The sequence below is a fragment of the Apium graveolens genome, chromosome 5 (assembly GCF_009905375.1).
Source record: "Apium graveolens cultivar Ventura chromosome 5, ASM990537v1, whole genome shotgun sequence".
Taxonomy (NCBI): domain Eukaryota; kingdom Viridiplantae; phylum Streptophyta; class Magnoliopsida; order Apiales; family Apiaceae; genus Apium; species Apium graveolens.
Genome location: NC_133651.1, coordinates 264,282,790 through 264,287,877, shown reverse-complemented (window position 1 = coordinate 264,287,877; position 5,088 = coordinate 264,282,790). Strand labels below are relative to the sequence as shown.

The window sequence follows — 5,088 nt, the reverse complement described above, 5'->3', positions numbered from 1 at the left end:
CATTAGTCTAAGCATTATACATCTCTATGTATCACATGAAGCATTTAAAAGCAATTAAAAACAGTTAAAAACAGCTTTAAAACACTTTCGGAAATATAAACAGTTCAAAACTTTTATATAAACTAAAATTGATCACTCCATTAGATCCGTCTCGGAAAAACGAATCCAACGGTATATTGCACGCCTAAAACGGAGTTACGAAACTCCCAGAAAATCAATTTTAATGTAAACAGTCGGGCTGTAACGCATTACAGCACTACAAGAAAAAAGATAATAGACATCACACATTAGACATCAGTCATTCATGCCACTGTTGTTAAAAACTTCATTAACATCATCCCGCATTAATGTGATGTCTTTGTATTATTAACACATCACTTCCTTAACAGACCGATGTCTTAAATACTGAAAAAATTCAAAGCGCGGCACTTCAAATTATTTTCCCCTACTTGTTAAAATTTTCCCCGCTTACTTACCAAATGATACCGCCTCAGCTAAATTTTTGTTCCCCCTCTTTTTTTCACTATCTTGTGATTAAACAAACAAAATAAGTAAAATATATTTTATCTCTTCTCTGGTCTCTTCTCGACCCTCACCTCTCTGGCTGTCTCTCTCTCTCTCTCTCTCAAGTCTCAACTCTCATATCTGCAACGTTATCTCTACTCTCAACCATCTCTTCTCTGTCCTCTCCTTACCTCTCTCCTCTGGTCTCTCTCGACTTTAACCTCTCTCGATTTGGTTGTTTCATCTCGAATGGGTAACTCGAATTGTAAGCTCGAAATTTATTGATCTCTGACAACACGATATTGGTTGGGAGTTTGAAGCTCGAACTGAAATGATATTGATTTGGAGTTTCGAAACTCGAATTGGTGAGTATGTAAGCATTTGTAAAGGGGGTTTTCTGAAAATTGGAACCCTAATTTTAAATAAGGGTTTTATTTTTAAATTATAATATTTGTTATAAGGAGCCTTTTTAAAGTAATAATGATATAATGGTATGCCTGATGTTAATGCAGTTCCTTTTTTGTGCTTTGGATGATGGTGGCTAGAGGCCAGTCCATGGACCGAGATAGAACTTCTAGTATGGGTGCTCGAACAGGTAACTGCTTCATTTCTTTCTATACTACACCTAATAATAGTTCATGCTTGATAGATCAAACATTTTCTATAATAATGTTTTGGTAAATCAGTTGATAAATCATATGCAGGCAGTGGTCAGTATCTAGATTTGAACTTGTTAATTTCTCCACCTTATTTTCCTGATGGTGCTAAAGGGATGGATGATTTTGGGAGTTTAAGTTTCCAGAATCATTTAGATGAAACCCCTGAGGTTTTAAAATCTAGGGTAAGTTAAATATTAGTAGTTCAATACCTAGTTACATTTCAACAAAGCTAGCTTATCGGTAATACTCTGTCATCCGCAGAAGGTCACTCGAAAAGAGGAGAGTTCTGCTTCCACAATAATGGGCATTCAACTGCCTCTAGGCCAAGTTTATACACCAGAGCACCACCCTTCTTTCTGGAGTGGTGTAAATTCAAGTTTTCTTCCTGTCTTTGAGGTATATAAAATGTACATTATGTTGCCATGGCTGTTCATTATGTTGCTCCAGTTATACTTGACTATAAGTGACTGGTTAGTACTTCAATTTCTTAAATTTTATGTCACACTGAAGCAGAAAATCAATAATTCTAATGATAGCTAGGTTCCCATAAGTTGTCAATCTCCTTACCACATAGTTATTTAAATTACCTGAAATATCAGTCACCTCTGTCTTCTTGAACGAAGAGGGCTTATGCAACCCACATATATCAGGGTTTTTTTTAAGATGGTATACTTTCATCTTGAACATGACAAGTCGATGTAAGGCCTTGTATAATTGGTCTCAGTTTTATATGTGTTCTATCCTATATGTGATCATGTAACAGGGAAGAGAAATAAAGAAGAGTATAGGAGTTGATTCGCAGCCACCCTGGGCGTGAAGTGATCAAGGACCTTATGCTGAAGCGACTTCAGTGCCACTCTTCTCGACTGCAGCATCATCAGGATTCGTTACTTCAAAGATTACTGATTCATCAGCTGGTGTTTATTATCCTCACTTCACCATCCCACCTCATCACTACGCTTCTACGCCTTGTCAAATCATGCCAAACACTAACAGCGTGTCTTATTTCTGAAATCACAAGCGTTAGGCCACGACTCGAGTTCAGCATCTTCTTCATCTTCGTTTAAGTATAAGAAGACACTAATTGGCCTAAAACAACTGATTGGGTCTTTTGTGACATGTTAAATTGTTTTGTTTTGTATTTGTTATGCTTTATGTTTGTATGGAACATCTTATTCTGCATTTCAACTCATTTCTATAATAATAGTTCATGCTTGACAGATAGAACAGGTAAACTGGTAAACATAAACGTTAAATGAAAATGGTTCATTTAATTTTTCTTTATTAGGTGTAGTATAGTTAGATGATATATAATTTAATTATTGTTTTAAATATATTTATTTATCTTAATGCAGGAAAACAAGGCTCAGGATGACAGTACCTATTTTCTTTCAGATTTTTTTATCTTCTATATTTGGGTATCATCACCTACTAAACTTCAAATCTTTTGTTTTAATAATATATAAACTAGCTACTACTACATAGTGTTAAAAGATTTTAGCAGTGTGTCGCAAACTTGCAATATACAATGAGTTGTGTGTTGATATATTTGTGCAGGATGACATTGAACCAGATTACATACTTTGTTGGGCTAAAACATTCAACACCAACAGTAGCTTGCGCATTGACAAACTTACTTCCGGCTGTCACTTTCCTCATGGTTGTTCCTTGTCAGTAATTATTTTATTTCTTGTTTCATCTTCTTCGCTAGCTCGGTTTAAATCCCCTTTGCCAAGAAAATTATACTGTGATTTAATTTTTTGATCCGAAACACCACACTGAGATACAAATTTCTTAGTAGCGTAGAGTACAAGGTGGTGGTTTTATCTTATCATCCGATGTGTATGTTCCAAATACGCATTTCAAAGTTTTGAATATTTTCTACTGCTTTGCAGTTGATCTATGTGACACCTGTTTACATCTCCACATGATTGTACCCCTGATTATTTTGTTTATCAATTTTTGTGTTATGTAGAATAGAGAGTGTTGCAATCAAGAGTAGAGCAGGGCAAGCGAAAGTTATATGAACTATAATCTATGTAGGAGGTGCAATGTTGCTTTCATTCTACTATGGCTCCAAAGTTCCCATTGGAGAATCCCCAATTCACTGGAATTATGTTATACGGAATTCTCAAGATCCCTCAAACCAAAATAATCATCAAAAGTATTTGGTATTTGTAATAAGCCAGATTGCTTCAAGTAACTTTGAAGGAGTAGTGCAGGTAGTCCTTAAATCTTATATGCTTATAAGCTTATATTGTTAAATTGCTTTTGTTTAAGATATAATCTATTTGCTTATTTATCATACATGGGATGTTACAAGAAGTCAAGTGTCCTTGGCAATGAAAGATCCAATAATGTTGGCCAGTGGGAGTGATGATGGTTCAGTGAAGCTCTGGAATATCAATCAGGCAATTATATTTTTTCTCATGGTGAATGTCATCTTTAAAATTAAATGTACTGCAATAATCTAATTACCTATTCAATGGAATAATTTGGATGTATAATAAGTTGTCTGTCTTACATGTGTTGCTATTGCAGGGAGCACATATTGGTACCATAAAAACCAAAGTCAATGTATGCGTCCACGAATAACATATTGAAGCTTTGGGATTTATCAATGAGCACATCTTGGGTCCTTGATTGTCCTCTTCAGTCATATACAGGCCACTTAAATGTGAAGGTAATTTAACTATATCTGCCTAATTTATATGTGACATGTTTTGTGATACAATTAATATGAGGCGTCTCTTTTCTAGAACATAATTAGTCATGGTGATGTTTATTGCATGTCTTGAATACGAACAGATGCATCATTAACAATTGTTTTTAGACGGTGTGTCCAATGTGTGTCTGTATGAACATCAGGAAGCCATGAATTGCAGACTACAAGTTATATTTCCTTCTATTTGATTGGTGAAAATTTTATATATGAGCGATGTCATCATTATTAAAAAGTAAGAGGCAATCAAATATAATTAAATATATAAATATAATTAAATATATAAAATTTAGTGTTTGGTGTGTATACATGATCACGTCACGGATAAACAGTTAATATAATAATAATTTAATTATAAAGTAGTAGAAAGTACAAGGGGGTCATGACTTGAAGAAGCAGAAGGTAAGATCACTAATCAAAACCACATGCTAATATGCTATATGATAAGGGCCCTGGTGGATATAAACGCGGTGTTTCCTTTACTATGGCTTGTAGATATGTTAAGTTCTTCATATCTGATTCTTCAACCCATTTGCCACTTACCACATTGCGGTCCAGCTCCTCTTTAGCTAAGTTTAGGGAAGTTGGATTGTTAAGTAGTAATGACACGGCCCATGTTAGTGTCTCAGATATGCTTTTTGAACCAGTCATGATGATAACCTGAAATAGTTTAAAACTAATTTTATTACAGGGGACTTATGAAGGTCAGCCTGGTTGGATCGTTAGTGAATGAACCTTTTTTTAGTGCATGAAACTCTATATATTAATTTAACTCCAAAGTCAAAAGTGTTACAATAGTGATTACTAGAAACGGATTTCCTACCATTGATATAAAGCCAAAATCGATGTGGCTCTAATTTTTATCGGCTGGAGATGAGAAAAGTGAACAAGAAACTTCTGAAAAGGTTTCCAATATTTTTGTGTTTGTGATTGTATTTATGCGTGTATTCATTCAAGTAAAGTGTATCTTCTGCTGCTGCATATTAGATTTTCTTCTAGGAGCTCATATTAAGTGGTATGCTGTCTAAAATCTGTTTGAACTATGTAAGTTCTGCATAGTGAAGAGGAAGCTGAATGTCAGACGGCATATGATTTAGCTGCTGAAGTGTATATGTCGACATTTGACCGCTCAAAACCTCCTGAGGAAGTATGTTCTACCTTTTCCACTCTTAAATCTTCAACTAGTGTTCAAACTTTACAATA

The 5,088-nt window shown here is 34.7% G+C and overlaps 2 long non-coding RNA genes across 2 annotated transcripts; both read left to right on the top strand.

Annotated features, from left to right (window-relative positions):
- The first annotated feature begins 551 nt into the window (after nucleotides 1-551).
- On the top strand, nucleotides 552-1,330 carry LOC141723897 (uncharacterized). Its single transcript, XR_012576392.1, has 3 exons — nucleotides 552-869; nucleotides 1,017-1,099; nucleotides 1,209-1,330. It is a non-coding gene; the product is annotated as an uncharacterized LOC141723897 (long non-coding RNA).
- A 1,121-nt stretch (nucleotides 1,331-2,451) lies between these two features.
- On the top strand, nucleotides 2,452-3,347 carry LOC141723796 (uncharacterized). The gene is made up of 3 exons (XR_012576368.1): nucleotides 2,452-2,581; nucleotides 2,721-2,833; nucleotides 3,139-3,347. It is a non-coding gene; the product is annotated as an uncharacterized LOC141723796 (long non-coding RNA).
- Nucleotides 3,348-5,088: the final 1,741 nt, after the last annotated feature.